Source organism: Nothobranchius furzeri, chromosome 11 (genome assembly GCF_043380555.1).
Source record: "Nothobranchius furzeri strain GRZ-AD chromosome 11, NfurGRZ-RIMD1, whole genome shotgun sequence".
NCBI classification, from domain to species: Eukaryota; Metazoa; Chordata; class Actinopteri; order Cyprinodontiformes; family Nothobranchiidae; genus Nothobranchius; species Nothobranchius furzeri.
In genome coordinates, this window is record NC_091751.1 from 15,463,353 (window position 1) to 15,484,628 (window position 21,276).

The following is a 21,276-nucleotide window of genomic DNA, read 5'->3' on the forward strand; positions in this document are numbered from 1 at the left end:
GCACATTCCTATAGGGGGTCAAACAGTGTCCCAAAGGTCACCGGGCCTGGTGTCACTTTAAAGAAGTAGTCCAGTTACACCTTTGTGGGCTTATAACTTGGCTTCTGAATATCCTAGAGAGGTCAGGTTTGTTTTAGAGTACTCCAATTAACAGCCCCCGTTACCACTAAAAGGAATGGAGTCATTAGCACCTATGGTTTTTAAATGGCACCCAGAATTATGTTGCACGAATCACAATTTCACATCATTCTGGGTTCATTTGTGTGAAAACAAGGTCCAATCAGGCTGAAACGTTACAAGAAGGTAGAATCTATTGAGTTGTAAGGGATCTGAACGTTTCATGATGATCACACATTCCTATAGGGGGTAAAACCATGTCCCAAAGGTCACCGGGCCTGGTGTCACTTTAAAGAAGTAGTCCAGTTACACATTTGTGGGCTTATAACTTGGCTTCTGAATATCCTAGAGAGGTCAGGTTTGTTTTAGAGTACTCCAATTAACAGCCCCGATTACCCAAAAAAGGAATGGAGTCATTAGCACTTATGGTTTGTAAATGGCACCCAGAATTATGTTGCACGAAGCACAATTTCACATCATTCTGGGCCCATTTGTGTGAAAACAAGGTCCAATCAGGCTGAAACGTTACAGGAAGGTAGAATCTGTTGAGTTGTAAGTGATCTGAACGTTTCATGATGATAGCGCTTTCCTAAGGGGGTCAAACCATGTCCCAAAGGTCACCGGATCTGGTGTCAATTTAAAGAAGTAGTCCAGTTACACATTTGTGGGCTTATAACGTGGCTTCTGAATGTCCTAGAGAGATCAGGTTTGTTTTAGTATACTCCAATCAACAGCCCCTACAACCACAAAAAGGAATGGAGTCATTAGCACTTATGGTTTTTAAATTGCACCCAGAATTATGTTGCACGAAGCACAATTTCACATCATTCTGGGATCATTTGTGTGAAAACAAGGTCCAATCCGGCTGAAACGTTACAGGAAGGTAGAATCTATTGAGTTGTAAGTGATCTGAACGTTTCATGATGATAGCACTTTCCTAAGGGGGTCAAACCATGTCCCAAAGGTCACCGGATCTGGTGTCAATTTAGAGAAGTAGTCCAGTTACACATTTGTGGGCTTATAACTTGGCTTCTGAATGTCCTAGAGAAATCAGGTTTGTTTTAATGTACTCCAATCAACAGCCCCTACAACCACAAAAAGCAATGGAGTCATTATCACCTATGGTTTTTAAATGGCACCCAGAATTATGTTGCACGAAGCACAATTTCACATCATTCTGGGTCCATTTGTGTGAAAACACGGTCCAATCAGGCTGAAACGTTACAGGAAGGTAGAATCTGTTGAGTTGTAAGTGATCTGAACGTTTCATGATGATAGCGCTTTCCTAAGGGGGTCAAACCATGTCCCAAAGGTCACCGGATCTGGTGTCAATTTAAAGAAGTAGTCCAGTTACACATTTGTGGGCTTATAACGTGGCTTCTGAATGTCCTAGAGAGATCAGGTTTGTTTTAGTGTACTCCAATCAACAGCCCCTACAACCACAAAAAGGAATGGAGTCATTAGCACTTATGGTTTGTAAATGGCACCCAGAATTATGTTGCACGAAGCACAATTTCAAATCATTCTGGGTCCATTTGTGTGAAAACAAGGTCCAATCAGGCTGAAACGTTACAAGAAGGTAGAATCTATTGAGTTGTAAGTGATCTGAACGTTTCATGATGATCGCACATTCCTATAGGGGGTCAAACAGTGTCCCAAAGGTCACCGGGCCTGGTGTCACTTTAAAGAAGTAGTCCAGTTACACCTTTGTGGGCTTATAACTTGGCTTCTGAATATCCTAGAGAGGTCAGGTTTGTTTTAGAGTACTCCAATTAACAGCCCCGATTACCCAAAAAAGGAATGGAGTCATTAGCACCTATGGTTTTTAAATGGCACCCAGAATTATGTTGCACGAAGCACAATTTCACATCATTCTGGGTTCATTTGTGTGAAAACAAGGTCCAATCAGGCTGAAACGTTACAAGAAGGTAGAATCTATTGAGTTGTAAGTGATCTGAACGTTTCATGATGATCGCACATTCCTATAGGGGGTAAAACCATGTCCCAAAGGTCACCGGGCCTGGTGTCACTTTAAAGAAGTAGTCCAGTTACACATTTGTGGGCTTATAACTTGGCTTCTGAATGTCCTAGGGAGATCAGGTTTGTTTTAATGTACTCCAATCAACAGCCCCTACAACCACAAAAAGGAATGGAGTCATTAGCACCTATGGTTTGTAAATGGCACCCAGAATTATGTTGCACGAAGCACAATTTCACATCATTCTGGGTCCATTTGTGTGAAAACAAGGTCCAATCAGTTTGAAACGCTACAAGAAGGTAGAATCTATTGAGTTGTAAGTGATCTGAACGTTTCAAGATGATTGCACATTCCTATAGGGGGTCAAACCATGTCCCAAAGGTCACCGGGCCTGGTGTCACTTTAAAGACGTAGTCCAGTTACACCTTTGTGGGCTTATCACTTGGCTTCTGAATGTCCTAGAGAGATCAGGTTTGTTTTAGTGTACTCCAATCAACAGCCCCTACAACCACAAAAAGGAATGGAGTCATTAGCACTTATGGTTTTTAAATGGCACCCAGAATTATGTTGCACGAAGCACAATTTCACATCATTCTGGGTCCATTTGTGTGAAAACAAGGTCCAATCAGGCTGAAACGTTACAAGAAGGTAGAATCTATTGAGTTGTAAGTGATCTGAACGTTTCATGATGATCGTACATTCCTATAGGGGGTCAAACCATGTCCCAAAGGTCACCGGGCCTGGTGTCACTTTAAAGAAGTAGTCCAGTTACACCTTTGTGGGCTTTTAACTTGGCTTCTGAATATCCTAGAGAGGTCAGGTTTGTTTTAGAGTACTCCAATTAACAGCCCCCGTTACCACTAAAAGGAATGGGGTCATTAGCACCTATGGTTTTTAAATGGCACCCAGAATTATGTTGCACAAAGCACAATTTCACATCATTCTGGGTTCATTTGTGTAAAAACAAGGTCCAATCAGGCTGAAACGTTACAAGAAGGTAGAATCTATTGAGTTGTAAGGGATCTGAACGTTTCATGATGATCGCACATTCCTATGGGGGTAAAACCATGTCCCAAAGGTCACCGGGTCTGGTGTCACTTTAAAGAAGTAGTCCAGTTACACATTTGTGGGCTTATAACTTGGCTTCTGAATATCCTAGAGAGGTCAGGTTTGTTTTAGAGTACTCCAATTAACAGCCCCCATTACCCCAAAAAGGAATGGAGTCATTAGCACTTATGGTTTGTAAATGGCACCCAGAATTATGTTGCACGAAGGACAATTTCACATCATTCTGGGTTCATTTGTGTGAAAACAAGGTTCAATCAGGCTGAAACGTTACAGGAAGGTAGAATCTATTGAGTTGTAAGTGATCTGAACATTTCATGATGATAGCACTTTCCTAAGGGGGTCAAACCATGTCCCAAAGGTCACCGGATCTGGTGTCAATTTAAAGAAGTAGTCCAGTTACACATTTGTGGGCTTATAACGTGGCTTCTGAATGTCCTAGAGAGATCAGGTTTGTTTTAGTATACTCCAATCAACAGCCCCTACAACCACAAAAAGGAATGGAGTCATTAGCACTAATGGTTTTTAAATTGCACCCAGAATTATGTTGCACGAAGCACAATTTCACATCATTCTGGGATCATTTGTGTGAAAACAAGGTCCAATCAGGCTGAAACGTTACAGGAAGGTAGAATCTATTGAGTTGTAAGTGATCTGAACGTTTCATGATGATATCACTTTCCTAAGGGGGTCAAACCATGTCCCAAAGGTCACCGGATCAGGTGTCAATTTAAAGAAGTAGTCCAGTTACACATTTGTGGGCTTATAACTTGGCTTCTGAATGTCCTAGAGAGATCAGGTTTGTTTTAATGTACTCCAATCAACAGCCCCTACAACCACAAAAAGGAATGGAGTCATTAGCACCTATGGTTTTTAAATGGCACCCAGAATTATGTTGCACGAAGCACAATTTCACATGATTCTGGGTCCATATGTGTGAAAACAAGGTCCAATCAGGCTGAAACGCTACAAGAAGGTAGAATCTATTCAGTTGTAAGTGATCTGAACGTTTCAAGATGATCGCACATTCCTATAGGGGGTAAAACCATGTCCCAAAGGTCACCGGGCCTGGTGTCACTTTAAAGAAGTAGTCCAGTTACACCTTTGTGGGCTTATCACTTGGCTTCTGAATGTCCTAGAGAGATCAGGTTTGTTTTAGTGTACTCCAATCAACAGCCCCTACAACCACAAAAAGGAATGGAGTCATTAGCACTTATGGTTTGTAAATGGCACCCAGAATTATGTTGCACGAAGCACAATTTCAAATCATTCTGGGTCCATTTGTGTGAAAACAAGGTCCAATCAGGCTGAAACGTTACAAGAAGGTAGAATCTATTGAGTTGTAAGTGATCTGAACGTTTCATGATGATCGCACATTCCTATAGGGGGTCAAACAGTGTCCCAAAGGTCACCGGGCCTGGTGTCACTTTAAAGAAGTAGTCCAGTTACACCTTTGTGGGCTTATAACTTGGCTTCTGAATATCCTAGAGAGGTCAGGTTTGTTTTAGAGTACTCCAATTAACAGCCCCCGTTACCACTAAAAGGAATGGAGTCATTAGCACCTATGGTTTTTAAATGGCACCCAGAATTATGTTGCACGAAGCACAATTTCACATCATTCTGGGTTCATTTGTGTGAAAACAAGGTCCAATCAGGCTGAAATGTTACAAGAAGGTAGAATCTATTGAGTTGTAAGGGATCTGAACGTTTCATGATGATCACACATTCCTATAGGGGGTAAAACCATGTCCCAAAGGTCACCGGGCCTGGTGTCACTTTAAAGAAGTAGTCCAGTTACACCTTTGTGGGCTTATCACTTGGCTTCTGAATGTCCTAGAGAGATCAGGTTTGTTTTAGTGTACTCCAATCAACAGCCCCTACAACCACAAAAAGGAATGGAGTCATTAGCACTTATGGTTTGTAAATGGCACCCAGAATTATGTTGCACGAAGCACAATTTCAAATCATTCTGGGTCCATTTGTGTGAAAACAAGGTCCAATCAGGCTGAAACGTTACAGGAAGGTAGAATCTGTTGAGTTGTAAGTGATCTGAACATTTCATGATGATAGCACTTTCCTAAGGGGGTCAAACCATGTCCCAAAGGTCACCGGATCTGGTGTCAATTTAAAGAAGTAGTCCAGTTACACATTTGTGGGCTTATAACATGGCTTCTGAATGTCCTAGAGAGATCAGGTTTGTTTTAGTATACTCCAATCAACAGCCCCTACAACCACAAAAAGGAATGGAGTCATTAGCACTTATGGTTTTTAAATGGCACCCAGAATTATGTTGCACGAAGCACAATTTCACATCATTCTGGGTTCATTTGTGTGAAAACAAGGTCCAATCAGGCTGAAACGTTACAGGAAGGTAGAATCTGTTGAGTTGTAAGTGATCTGAACGTTTCATGATGATAGCACTTTCCTAAGGGGGTCAAACCATGTCCCAAAGGTCACCGGATCTGGTGTCAATTTAAAGAAGTAGTCCAGTTACACATTTGTGGGCTTATAACTTGGCTTCTGAATGTCCTAGAGAGATCAGGTTTGTTTTAATGTACTCCAATCAACAGCCCGTACAACCACAAAAAGGAATGGAGTCATTAGCACTTATGGTTTGTAAATGGCACCCAGAATTATGTTGCACGAAGCACAATTTCACATCATTCTGGTTCCATTTGTGTGAAAACAAGGTCCAATCAGGCTGAAACGTTACAGGAAGGTAGAATCTGTTGAGTTGTAAGTGATCTGAACGTTTCATGATGATATCACTTTCCTAAGGGGGTCAAACCATGTCCCAAATCTCACCGGATCTGGTGTCAATTTAAAGAAGTAGTCCAGTTACACATTTGTGGGCTTATAACTTGGCTTCTGAATGTCCTAGAGAGATCAGGTTTGTTTTAATGTACTCCAATCAACAGCCCCTACAATCACAAAAAGGAATGGAGTCATTAGCACCTATGGTTTTTAAATGGCACCCAGAATTATGTTGCACGAAGCACAATTTCACATGATTCTGGGTCCATATGTGTGAAAACAAATGTCCAATCAGGCTGAAACGCTACAAGAAGGTAGAATCTATTCAGTTGTAAGTGATCTGCACGTTTCAAGATGATCGCACATTCCTATAGGGGGTAAAACCATGTCCCAAAGGTCACCGGGCCTGGTGTCACTTTAAAGAAGTAGTCCAGTTACACCTTTATGGGCTTATCACTTGGCTTCTGAATGTCCTAGAGAGATCAGGTTTGTTTTAGTGTACTCCAATCAACAGCCCCTACAACCACAAAAAGGAATGGAGTCATTAGCACTTATGGTTTGTAAATGGCACCCAGAATTATGTTGCACGAAGCACAATTTCAAATCATTCTGGGTCCATTTGTGTGAAAACAAGGTCCAATCAGGCTGAAACGTTACAAGAAGGTAGAATCTATTGAGTTGTAAGTGATCTGAACGTTTCATGATGATCGCACATTCCTATAGGGGGTCAAACAGTGTCCCAAAGGTCACCAGGCCTGGTGTCACTTTAAAGAAGTAGTCCAGTTACACCTTTGTGGGCTTATAACTTGGCTTCTGAATATCCTAGAGAGGTCAGGTTTGTTTTAGAGTACTCCAATTAACAGCCCACGTTAACACTAAAAGGAATGGAGTCATTAGCACCTATGGTTTTTAAATGGCACCCAGAATTATGTTGCACGAAGCACAATTTCACATCATTCTGGGTTCATTTGTGTGAAAACAAGGTCCAATCAGGCTGAAACGTTACAAGAAGGTAGAATCTATTGAGTTGTAAGTGATCTGAACGTTTCATGATGATCGCACATTCCTATAGGGGGTAAAACCATGTCCCAAAGGTCACCGGGCCTGGTGTCACTTTAAAGAAGTAGTCCAGTTACACATTTGTGGGCTTATAACTTGGCTTCTGAATATCCTAGAGAGGTCAGGTTTGTTTTAGAGTACTCCAATTAACAGCCCCGATTACCCAAAAAAGGAATGGAGTCATTAGCACTTATGGTTTGTAAATGGCACCCAGAATTTTGTTGCACGAAGCACAATTTCACATCATTCTGGGTGCATTTGTGTGAAAACAAGGTCCAATCAGGCTGAAACGTTACAGGAAGGTAGAATCTGTTGAGTTGTAAGTGATCTGAACGTTTCATGATGATAGCGCTTTCCTAAGGGGGTCAAACCATGTCCCAAAGGTCACCGGATCTGGTGTCAATATAAAGAAGTAGTCCAGTTACACATTTGTGGGCTTATAACGTGGCTTCTGAATGTCCTAGAGAGATCAGGTTTGTTTTAATGTACTCCAATCAACAGCCCCTACAACCACAAAAAGGAATGGAGTCATTAGCACTTATGGTTTGTAAATGGCACCCAGAATTATGTTGCACGAAGCACAATTTCAAATCATTCTGGGTCCATTTGTGTGAAAACAAGGTCCAATCCGGCTGAAACGTTACAGGAAGGTAGAATCTATTGAGTTGTAAGTGATCTGAACGTTTCATGATGATAGCACTTTCCTAAGGGGGTCAAACCATGTCCCAAAGGTCACCGGATCTGGTGTCAATTTAAAGAAGTAGTCCAGTTACACATTTGTGGGCTTATAACTTGGCTTCTGAATGTCCTTGAGAAATCAGGTTTGTTTTAATGTACTCCAATCAACAGCCCCTACAACCACAAAAAGGAATGGAGTCATTAGCACCTATGGTTTTTAAATGGCACCCAGAATTATGTTGCACGAAGCACAATTTCACATGATTCTGGGTCCATTTGTGTGAAAACAAATGTCCAATCAGGCTGAAACGCTACAAGAAGGTAGAATCTATTCAGTTGTAAGTGATCTGAACGTTTCAAGATGATCGCACATTCCTATAGGGGGTAAAACCATGTCCCAAAGGTCACCGGGCCTGGTTTCACTTTAAAGAAGTAGTCCAGTTACACCTTTGTGGGCTTATCACTTGGCTTCTGAATGTCCTAGAGAGATCAGGTTTGTTTTAGTGTACTCCAATCAACAGCCCCTACAACCACAAAAAGGAATGGAGTCATTAGCACTTATGGTTTGTAAATGGCACCCAGAATTATGTTGCACGAAGCACAATTTCAAATCATTCTGGGTCCATTTGTGTGAAAACAAGGTCCAATCAGGCTAAAACATTACAGGAAGGTAGAATCTATTGAGTTGTAAGTGATCTGAACGTTTCATGATGATCGCACATTCCTATAGGGGGTCAAACCATGTCCCAAAGGTCACCGGGCCTGGTGTAAATTTAAAGAAGTAGTCCAGTTACACCTTTGTGGGCTTATAACTTGGCTTCTGAATATCCTAGAGAGGTCAGGTTTGTTTTAGAGTACTCCAATTAACAGCCCCCATTACCCCAAAAAGGAATGGAGTCATTAGCACTTATGGTTTGTAAATGGCACCCAGAATTATGTTGCACGAAGCACAATTTCACATCATTCTGGGTCCACTTGTGTGAAAACAAGGTCCAATCAGGCTGAAACGTTACAGGAAGGTAGAATCTATTGAGTTGTAAGTGATCTGAACGTTTCATGATGATAGCACTTTCCTAAGGGGGTCAAACCATGTCCCAAAGGTCACCGGATCTGGTGTCAATTTAAAGAAGTAGTCCAGTTACACATTTGTGGGCTTATAACTTGTCTTCTGAATGTCCTAGAGAGATCAGGTTTGTTTTAATGTACTCCAATCAACAGCCCCTACAACCACAAAAAGGAATGGAGTCATTAGCACTTATGGTTTGTAAATGGCACCCAGAATTATGTTGCACGAAGCACAATTTCACATCATTCTGGGTCCATTTGTGTGAAAACAAGGTCCAATCAGGCTGAAACGTTACAGGAAGGTAGAATCTGTTGAGTTGTAAGTGATCTGAACGTTTCATGATGATAGCACTTTCCTAAGGGGGTCAAACCATGTCCCAAAGGTCACCGGATCTGGTGTCAATTTAAAGAAGTAGTCCAGTTACACATTTGTGGGCTTATAACGTGGCTTCTGAATGTCCTAGAGAGATCAGGTTTGTTTTAGTATACTCCAATCAACAGCCCCTACAACCACAAAAAGGAATGGAGTCATTAGCACTTATGGTTTTTAAATTGCACCCAGAATTATGTTGCACGAAGCACAATTTCACATCATTCTGGGATCATTTGTGTGAAAACAAGGTCCAATCAGGCTGAAACGTTACAGGAAGGTAGAATCTATTGAGTTGTAAGTGATCTGAATGTTTCATGATGATAGCACTTTCCTAAGGGGGTCAAACCATGTCCCAAAGGTCACCGGATCTCGTGTCAATTTAAAGAAGTAGTCCAGTTACACATTTGTGGGCTTATAACTTGGCTTCTGAATGTCCTAGAGAGATCAGGTTTGTTTTAATGTACTCCAATCAACAGCCCCTACAACCACAAAAAGGAATGGAGTCATTAGCACCTATGGTTTTTAAATGGCACCCAGAATTATGTTGCACGAAGCACAATTTCACATGATTCTGGGTCCATTTGTGTGAAAACAAAAGTCCAATCAGGCTGAAACGCTACAAGAAGGTAGAATCTATTCAGTTGTAAGTGTTCTGAACGTTTCAAGATGATCACACATTCCTATAGGGGGTAAAACCATGTCCCCAAGGTCACCGGGCCTGGTGTCACTTTAAAGAAGTAGTCCAGTTACACCTTTGTGGGCTTATCACTTGGCTTCTGAATGTCCTAGAGAGATCAGGTTTGTTTTAGTGTACTCCAATCAACAGCCCCTACAACCACAAAAAGGAATGGAGTCATTAGCACTTATGGTTTGTAAATGGCACCCAGAATTATGTTGCACGAAGCACAATTTCACATCATTCTGGGATCATTTGTGTGAAAACAAGGTCCAATCCGGCTGAAACGTTACAGGAAGGTAGAATCTATTGAGTTGTAAGTGATCTGAACGTTTCATGATGATAGCACTTTCCTAAGGGGGTCAAACCATGTCCCAAAGGTCACCGGATCTGGTGTCAATTTAAAGAAGTAGTCCAGTTACACATTTGTGGGCTTATAACTTGGCTTCTGAATGTCCTAGAGAGATCAGGTTTGTTTTAATGTACTCCAATCAACAGCCCCTACAACCACAAAAAGGAATGGAGTCATTAGCACCTATGGTTTGTAAATGGCACCCAGAATTATGTTGCACGAAGCACAATTTCACATCATTCTGGGTTAATTTGTGTGAAAACAAGGTCCAATCAGGCTTAAACGTTACAGGAAGGTATAATCTATTGAGTTGTAAGTGATCTGAACGTTTCATAATGATAGCACTTTCCTAAGGGGGTCAAACCATGTCCCAAATGTCACCGGATCTGGTGTCAATTTAAAGAAGTAGTCCAGTTACACATTTGTGGGCTTCTAACTTGGCTTCTGAATGTCCTAGAGAGATCAGGATTCTTTAAGTGTACTCCAATCAACAGCCCCTACAACCACAAAAAGGAATGGAGTCATTAGCACTTATGGTTTGTAAATGGCACCCAGAATTATGTTGCACGAAGCACAATTTCACATCATTCTGGGTTCATTTGTGTGAAAACAAGGTCCAATCAAGCTGAAACGTTACAGGAAGGTAGAATCTGTTGAGTTGTAAGTGATCTGAACGTTTCATGATGATAGCACTTTCCTAAGGGGGTCAAACCATGTCCCAAAGGTCACCGGATCTGGTGTCAATTTAAAGAAGTAGTCCAGTTACACATTTGTGGGCTTATCACTTGGCTTCTGAATGTCCTAGAGAGATCAGGTTTGTTTTAGTGTACTCCAATCAACAGCCCTTACAACCACAAAAAGGAATGGAGTCATTAGCACTTATGGTTTGTAAATGGCACCCAGAATTATGTTGCACGAAGCACAATTTCAAATCATTCTGGGTCCATTTGTGTGAAAACAAGGTCCAATCAGGCTGAAACGTTACAAGAAGGTAGAATCTATTGAGTTGTAAGTGATCTGAGCGTTTCATGATGATCGCACATTCCTATAGGGGGTCAAACCATGTCCCAAAGGTCACCGGGCCTGGTGTCAATTTAAAGAAGTAGTCCAGTTACACCTTTGTGGGCTTATAACTTGGCTTCTGAATATCCTAGAGAGGTCAGGTTTGTTTTAGAGTACTCCAATCAACAGCCCCTACAACCACAAAAAGGAATGGAGTCATTAGCACTTATGGTTTTTAAATGGCACCCAGAATGATGTTGCACGAAGCACAATTTCACATCATTCTGGGTTCATTTGTGTGAAAACAAGGTCCAATCAGGCTGAAACGTTACAGGAAGGTAGAATCTATTGAGTTGTAAGTGATCTGAACGTTTCATGATGATAGCACTTTCCTAAGGGGGTCAAACCATGTCCCAAAGGTCACCGGATCTGGTGTCAATTTAAAGAAGTAGTCCAGTTACACATTTGTGGGCTTATAACTTGGCTTCTGAATGTCCTAGAGAGATCAGGTTTGTTTTAATGTACTCCAATCAACAGCCCCTACAACCACAAAAAGGAATGGAGTCATTAGCACCTATGGTTTGTAAATGGCACCCAGAATTATGTTGCACGAAGCACAATTTCACATCATTCTGGGTTAATTTGTGTGAAAACAAGGTCCAATCAGGCTTAAACGTTACAGGAAGGTATAATCTATTGAGTTGTAAGTGATCTGAACGTTTCATGATGATAGCACTTTCCTAAGGGGGTCAAACCATGTCCCAAATGTCACCGGATCTGGTGTCAATTTAAAGAAGTAGTCCAGTTACACATTTGTGGGCTTCTAACTTGGCTTCTGAATGTCCTAGAGAGATCAGGATTCTTTAAGTGTACTCCAATCAACAGCCCCTACAACCACAAAAAGGAATGGAGTCATTAGCACTTATGGTTTGTAAATGGCACCCAGAATTATGTTGCACGAAGCACAATTTCACATGATTCTGGGTCCATTTGTGTGAAAACAAAAGTCCAATCAGGCTGAAACGCTACAAGAAGGTAGAATCTATTCAGTTGTAAGTGTTCTGAACGTTTCAAGATGATCACACATTCCTATAGGGGGTAAAACCATGTCCCCAAGGTCACCGGGCCTGGTGTCACTTTAAAGAAGTAGTCCAGTTACACCTTTGTGGGCTTATCACTTGGCTTCTGAATGTCCTAGAGAGATCAGGTTTGTTTTAGTGTACTCCAATCAACAGCCCCTACAACCACAAAAAGGAATGGAGTCATTAGCACTTATGGTTTGTAAATGGCACCCAGAATTATGTTGCACGAAGCACAATTTCACATCATTCTGGGATCATTTGTGTGAAAACAAGGTCCAATCCGGCTGAAACGTTACAGGAAGGTAGAATCTATTGAGTTGTAAGTGATCTGAACGTTTCATGATGATAGCACTTTCCTAAGGGGGTCAAACCATGTCCCAAAGGTCACCGGATCTGGTGTCAATTTAAAGAAGTAGTCCAGTTACACATTTGTGGGCTTATAACTTGGCTTCTGAATGTCCTAGAGAGATCAGGTTTGTTTTAATGTACTCCAATCAACAGCCCCTACAACCACAAAAAGGAATGGAGTCATTAGCACTTATGGTTTGTAAATGGCACCCAGAATTATGTTGCACGAAGCACAATTTCACATCATTCTGGGTCCATTTGTGTGAAAACAAGGTCCAATCAGGCTGAAACGCTACAGGAAGGTAGAATCTGTTGAGTTGTAAGTGATCTGAACGTTTCATGATGATAGCACTTTCCTAAGGGGGTCAAACCATGTCCCAAAGGTCACCGGATCTGGTGTCAATTTAAAGAAGTAGTCCAGTTACACATTTGTGGGCTTATAACGTGGCTTCTGAATGTCCTAGAGAGATCAGGTTTGTTTTAGTATACTACAATCAACAGCCCCTACAACCACAAAAAGGAATGGAGTCATTAGCACTTATGGTTTTTAAATTGCACCCAGAATTATGTTGCACGAAGCACAATTTCACATCATTCTGGGATCATTTGTGTGAAAACAAGGTCCAATCAGGCTGAAACGTTACAGGAAGGTAGAATCTATTGAGTTGTAAGTGATCTGAACGTTTCATGATGATAGCACTTTCCTAAGGGGGTCAAACCATGTCCCAAAGGTCACCGGATCTGGTGTCAATTTAAAGAAGTAGTCCAGTTACACATTTGTGGGCTTATAACTTGGCTTCTGAATGTCCTAGAGAGATCAGGTTTGTTTTAATGTACTCCAATCAACAGCCCCTACAACCACAAAAAGGAATGGAGTCATTAGCACCTATGGTTTTTAAATGGCACCCAGAATTATGTTGCAGGAAGCACAATTTCACATGATTCTGGGTCCATTTGTGTGAAAACAAATGTCCAATCAGGCTGAAACGCTACAAGAAGGTAGAATCTATTCAGTTGTAAGTGTTCTGAACGTTTCAAGATGATCACACATTCCTATAGGGGGTAAAACCATGTCCCAAAGGTCACCGGGCCTGGTGTCACTTTAAAGAAGTAGTCCAGTTACACCTTTGTGGGCTTATCACTTGGCTTCTGAATGTCCTAGAGAGATCAGGTTTGTTTTAGTGTACTCCAATCAACAGCCCTTACAACCACAAAAAGGAATGGAGTCATTAGCACTTATGGTTTGTAAATGGCACCCAGAATTATGTTGCACGAAGCACAATTTCAAATCATTCTGGGTCCATTTGTGTGAAAACAAGGTCCAATCAGGCTGAAACGTTACAAGAAGGTAGAATCTATTGAGTTGTAAGTGATCTGAGAGTTTCATGATGATCGCACATTCCTATAGGGGGTCAAACCATGTCCCAAAGGTCACCGGGCCTGGTGTCAATTTAAAGAAGTAGTCCAGTTACACCTTTGTGGGCTTATAACTTGGCTTCTGAATATCCTAGAGAGGTCAGGTTTGTTTTAGAGTACTCCAATTAACAGCCCCCATTACCCCAAAAAGGAATGGAGTCATTAGCACTTATGGTTTGTAAACGGCACCCAGAATTATGTTGCACGAAGCACAATTTCACATCATTCTGGGTCCACTTGTGTGAAAACAAGGTCCAATCAGGCTGAAACGTTACAGGAACGTAGAATCTGTTGAGTTGTAAGTGATCTGAACGTTTCATGATGATAGCACTTTCCTAAGGGGGTCAAACCATGTCCCAAAGGTCACCGGATCTGGTGTCAATTTAAAGAAGTAGTCCAGTTACACATTTGTGGGCTTATAACTTGGCTTCTGAATGTCCTAGAGAGATCAGGTTTGTTTTAATGTACTCCAATCAACAGCCCCTACAACCACAAAAAGTAATGGAGTCATTAGCACTTATGGGTTGTAAATGGCACCCAGAATTATGTTGCACGAAGCACAATTTCACATCATTCTGGGTCCATTTGTGTGAAAACAAGGTCCAATCAGGCTGAAACGTTACAGGAAGGTAGAATCTATTGAGTTGTAAGTGATCTGAACGTTTCATGATGATAACACTTTCCTAAGGGGGTCAAACCATGTCCCAAAGGTCACCGGATCTGGTGTCAATTTAAAGAAGTAGTCCAGTTACACATTTGTGGGCTTATAACGTGGCTTCTGAATGTCCTAGTGAGATCAGGTTTGTTTTAGTATATTCCAATCAACAGCCCCTACAACCACAAAAAGGAATGGAGTCATTAGCACTTATGGTTTTTAAATTGCACCCAGAATTATGTTGCACGAAGCACAATTTCACATCATTCTGGGATCATTTGTGTGAAAACAAGGTCCAATCAGGCTGAAACGTTACAGGAAGGTAGAATCTATTGAGTTGTAAGTGATCTGAACGTTTCATGATGATAGCACTTTCCTAAGGGGGTCAAACCATGTCCCAAAGGTCACCGGATCTGGTGTCAATTTAAAGTAGTAGTCCAGTTACACATTTGTGGGCTTATAACGTGGCTTCTGAATGTCCTAGAGAGATCAGGTTTGTTTTAGTATACTCCAATCAACAGCCCCTACAACCACAAAAAGGAATGGAGTCAGTAGCACTTATGGTTTTTAAATGGCACCCAGAATTATGTTGCACGAATCACAATTTCACATCATTCTGGGTTCATTTGTGTGAAAACAAGGTCCAATCAGGCTGAAACGTTACAGGAAGGTAGAATCTATTGAGTTGTAAGTGATCTGAACGTTTCATGATGATAGCACTTTCCTAAGGGGGTCAAACCATGTCCCAAAGGTCACCGGATCTGGTGTCAATTTAAAGAAGTAGTCCAGTTACACATTTGTGGGCTTATAACTTGGCTTCTGAATGTCCTAGAGAGATCAGGTTTGTTTTAATGTACTCCATTCAACAGCCCCTACAACCACAAAAAGGAATGGAGTCATTAGCACCTATGGTTTGTAAATGGCACCCAGAATTATGTTGCACGAAGCACAATTTCACATCATTCTGGGTTAATTTGTGTGAAAACAAGGTCCAATCAGGCTTAAACGTTACAGGAAGGTATAATCTATTGAGTTGTAAGTGATCTGAACGTTTCATGATGATAGCACTTTCCTAAGGGGGTCAAACCATGTCCCAAAGGTCACCGGATCTGGTGTCAATTTAAAGAAGTAGTCCAGTTACACATTTGTGGGCTTATAACTTGGCTTCTGAATGTCCTAGAGAGATCAAGTTTGTTTTAGTGTACTCCAATCAACAGCCCCTACAACCACAAAAAGGAATGGAGTCATTAGCACTTATGGTTTGTAAATGGCACCCAGAATTATGTTGCACGAAGCACAATTTCACATCATTCTGGGTTCATTTGTGTGAAAACAAGGTCCAATCAGGCTGAAACGTTACAGGAAGGTAGAATCTGTTGAGTTGTAAGTGATCTGAACGTTTCATGATGATAGCACTTTCCTAAGGGGGTCAAACCATGTCCCAAAGGTCACCGGATCTGGTGTCAATTTAAAGAAGTAGTCCAGTTACACATTTGTGGGCTTATAACATGGCTTCTGAATGTCCTAGAGAGATCAGGTTTGTTTTAGTATACTCCAATCAACAGCCCCTACAACCACAAAAAGGAATGGAGTCATTAGCACTTATGGTTTTTAAATGGCACCCAGAATTATGTTGCACGAAGCACAATTTCACATCATTCTGGGTTCATTTGTGTAAAAACAAGGTCCAATCAGGCTGAAACGTTACAGGAAGGTAGAATCTATTGAGTTGTAAGTGATCTGAATGTTTCATGATGATAGCACTTTCCTAAGGGGGTCAAACCATGTCCCAAAGGTCACCGGATCTGGTGTCAATTTAAAGAAGTAGTCCAGTTACACATTTGTGGGCTTATAACTTGGCTTCTGAATGTCCTAGAGAGATCAGGTTTGTTTTAATGTACTCCAATCAACAGCCCCTACAACCACAAAAAGGAATGGAGTCATTAGCACTTATGGTTTGTAAATGGCACCCAGAATTATGTTGCACGAAGCACAATTTCACATAATTTGGGGTCCATTTGTGTGAAAACAAGGTCCAATCAGGCTGAAACGTTACAGGAAGGTAGAATCTGTTGAGTTGTAAGGATCTGAACGTTTCATGATGATAGCACTTTCCTAAGGGGGTCAAACCATGTCCCAAAGGTCACCGGATCTGGTGTCAATTTAAAGAAGTAGTCCAGGTACACATTTGTGGGCTTATAACGTGGCTTCTGAATGTCCTAGAGAGATCAGGTTTGTTTTAGTGTACTCCAATCAACAGCCCCTACAACCACAAAAAGGAATGGAGTCATTAGCACTTATGGTATTTAAATGGCACCCAGAATTATGTTGCACGAAGCACAATTTCACATCATTCGGGGTTCATTTGTGTGAAAACAAGGTCCAATCAGGCTGAAACGTTACAGGAAGGTAGAATCTATTGAGTTGTAAGTGATCTGAACGTTTCATGATGATAGCACTTTCCTAAGGGGGTCAAACCATGTCCCAAAGGTCACCGGATCTGGTGTCAATTTAAAGAAGTAGTCCAGTTACACATTTGTGGGCTTATAACTTGGCTTCTGAATGTCCTAGAGAGATCAGGTTTGTTTTAATGTACTCCAATCAACAGCCCCTACAACCACAAAAAGGAATGGAGTCATTAGCACCTATGGTTTTTAAATGGCACCCAGAATTATGTTGCATGAAGCACAATTTCACATGATTCTGGGTCCATTTGTGTGAAAACAAATGTCCAATCAGGCTGAAACGCTACAAGAAGGTAGAATCTATTCAGTTGTAAGTGATCTGAACGTTTCAAGATGATCGCACATTCCTATAGGGGGTAAAACCATGTCCCAAAGGTCACCGGGCCTGGTGTCACTTTAAAGAAGTAGTCCAGTTACATCTTTGTGGGCTTATCACTTGGCTTCTGAATGTCCTAGAGAGATCAGGTTTGTTTTAGTGTACTCCAATCAACAGCCCCTACAACCACAAAAAGGAATGGAGTCATTAGCACTTATGGTTTGTAAATGGCACCCAGAATTATGTTGCACAAAGCACAATTTCAAATCATTCTGGGTCCATTTGTGTGAAAACAAGGTCCAATCAGGCTGAAACGTTACAAGAAGGTAGAATCTATTGAGTTGTAAGTGATCTGAACGTTTCATGATGATCGCACATTCTTATAGGGGGTCAAACCATGTCCCAAAGGTCACCGGGCCTGGTGTCACTTTAAAGAAGTAGTCCAGTTACACATTTGTGGGCTTATAACTTGGCTTCTGAATATCCTAGAGAGGTCAGGTTTGTTTTAGAGTACTCCAATTAACAGCCCCCGTTACCACTAAAAGGAATGGAGTTAGTAGCACCTATGGTTTTTAAATGGCACCCAGAATTATGTTGCACGAAGCACAATTTCACATCATTCTGGGTTCATTTGTGTGAAAACAAGGTCCAATCAGGCTGAAACGTTACAAGAAGGTAGAATCTATTGAGTTGTAAGTGATCTGAACGTTTCATGATGATCGCACATTCCTATAGGGGGTAAAACCATGTCCCAAAGGTCACCGGGCCTGGTGTCACTTTAAAGAAGTAGTCCAGTTACACATTTGTGGTCTTATAACTTGGCTTCTGAATATCCTAGAGAGGTCAGGTTTGTTTTAGAGTACTCCAATTAACAGCCCCCATTACCCCAAAAAGGAATGGAGTCATTAGCACTTATGGTTTGTAAATGGCACCCAGAATTATGTTGCACGAAGCACAATTTCACATAATTCGGGGTCCATTTGTGTGAAAACAAGGTCCAATCAGGCTGAAACATTACAGGAAGGTAGAATCTGTTGAGTTGTAAGTGATCTGAATGTTTCATGATGATAGCACTTTCCTAAGGGGGTCAAACCATGTCCCAAAGGTCACCGGATCTGTTGTCAATTTAAATAAGTAGTCCAGTTACACATTTGTGGGCTTATAATGTGGCTTCTGAATGTCCTAGAGAGATCAGGTTTGTTTTAGTGTACTCCAATCAACAGCCCCTACAACCACAAAAAGGAATGGAGTCATTAGCACTTATGGTTTTTAAATGGCACCCAGAATTATGTTGCACGAAGCACAATTTCACATCATTCTGGGTTCATTTGTGTGAAAACAAGGTCCAATCAGGCTGAAACGTTACAAGAAGGTAGAATCTATTGAGTTGTAAGTGATCTGAACGTTTCATGATGATCGCACATTCCTATAGGGGGTCAAACCATGTCCCAAAGGTCACCGGGCCTGGTGTCACTTTAAAGAAGTAGTCCAGTTACACCTTTGTGGGCTTATAACTTGGCTTCTGAATATCCTAGAGAGGTCAGGTTTGTTTTAGAGTAGTCCAATCAACAGCCCCCGTTACCACTAAAAGGAATGGAGTTAGTAGCACCTATGGTTTTTAAATGGCACCCAGAATTATGTTGCACGAAGCACAATTTCACATCATTCTGGGTTCATTTGTGTGCAAACAATGTCCAATCAGGCTGAAACGTTACAAGAAGGTAGACTCTATTGAGTTGTAAGTGATCTGAACGTTTCATGATGATCGCACATTCCTAAGGGGGTCAAACCATGTCCCAAAGGTCACCGGATCTGGTGTCAATTTAAAGAAGTAGTCCAGTTACACATTTGTGGGCTTATAACTTGGCTTCTGAATGTCCTAGAGAGATCAGGTTTGTTTTAATGTACTCCAATCAACAGCCCCTACAACCACAAAAAGGAATGTAGTCATTAGCACTTATGGGTTGTAAATGGCACCCAGAATTATGTTGCACGAAGCACAATTTCACATCATTCTGGGTCCATTTGTGTGAAAACAAGGTCCAATCAGGCTGAAACGTTACAGGAACGTAGAATCTGTTGAGTTGTAAGTGATCTGAACGTTTCATGATGATAGCACTTTCCTAAGGGGGTCAAACCATGTCCCAAAGGTCACCGGATCTGGTGTCAATTTAAAGAAGTAGTCCAGTTACACATTTGTGGGCTTATAACGTGGCTTCTGAATGTCCTAGAGAGATCAGGTTTGTTTTAGTATACTCCAATCAACAGCCCCTACAACCACAAAAAGGAATGGAGTCATTAGCACTTATGGTTTTTAAATGGCACCCAGAATTATGTTGCACGAAGCACAATTTCACATCATTCTGGGATCATTTGTGTGAAAACAAGGTCCAATCAGGCTGAAACGTTACAGGAAGGTAGAATCTATTGAGTTGTAAGTGATCTGAACGTTTCATGATGATAGCACTTTCCTAAGGGGGTCAAACCATGTCCCAAAGGTCACCGGATCTGGTGTCAATTTAAAGAAGTAGTCCAGTTACACATTTGTGGGCTTATAACGTGGCTTCTGAATGTCCTAGAGAGATCAGGTTTGTTTTAGTATACTCCAATCAACAGCCCCTACAACCACAAAAAGGAATGGAGTCATTAGCACTTATGGTTTTTAAATGGCACCCAGAATTATGTTGCACGAAGCACAATTTCACATCATTCTGGGTTCATTTGTGTGAAAACAAGGTCCAATCAGGCTGAAACGTTACAGGAAGGTATAATCTATTGAGTTGTAAGTGATCTGAACGTTTCATGATGATAGCACTTTCCTAAGGGGGTCAAACCATGTCCCAAAGGTCACCGGATCTGGTGTCAATTTAAAGAAGTAGTCCAGTTACACATTTGTGGGCTTATAACTTGGCTTCTGAATGTCCTAGAGAGATCAGGTTTGTTTTAATGTACTCCAATCAACAGCCCCTACAACCACAAAAAGGAATGGAGTCATTAGCACCTATGGTTTGTAAATGGCACCCAGAATTATGTTGCACGAAGCACAATTTCACATCATTCTGGGTTAATTTGTGTGAAAACAAGGTCCAATCAGGCTTAAACGTTACAGGAAGGTATAATCTATTGAGTTGTAAGTGATCTGAACGTTTCATGATGATAGCACTTTCCTAAGGGGGTCAAACCATGTCCCAAAGGTCACCGGATCTGGTGTCAATTTAAAGAAGTAGTCCAGTTACACATTTGTGGGCTTCTAACTTGGCTTCTGAATGTCCTAGAGAGATCAGAATTGTTTTAGTGTACTCCAATCAACAGCCCCTACAACCACAAAAAGGAATGGAGTCAGTAGCACTTATGGTTTGTAAATGGCACCCAGAATTATGTTGCACGAAGCACAATTTCACATCATTCTGGGTTCATTTGTGTGAAAACAAGGTCCAATCAGGCTGAAACGTTACAGGAAGGTAGAATCTGTTGAGTTGTAAGTGATCTGAACGTTTCATGATGATAGCACTTTCCTAAGGGGGTCAAACCATGTCCCAAAGGTCACCGGATCTGGTGTCAATTTAAATAAGTAGTCCAGTTACACATTTGTGGGCTTATAACTTGGCTTCTGAATGTCCTAGAGAGATCAGGTTTGTTTTAATGTACTCCAATCAACAGCCCCTACAACCACAAAAAGGAATGGAGTCATTAGCACCTATGGTTTGTAAATGGCACCCAGAATTATGTTGCACGAAGCACAATTTCACATCATTCTGGGTTAATTTGTGTGAAAACAAGGTCCAATCAGGCTTAAACGTTACAGGAAGGTATAATCTATTGAGTTGTAAGTGATCTGAACGTTTCATGATGATAGCACTTTCCTAAGGGGGTCA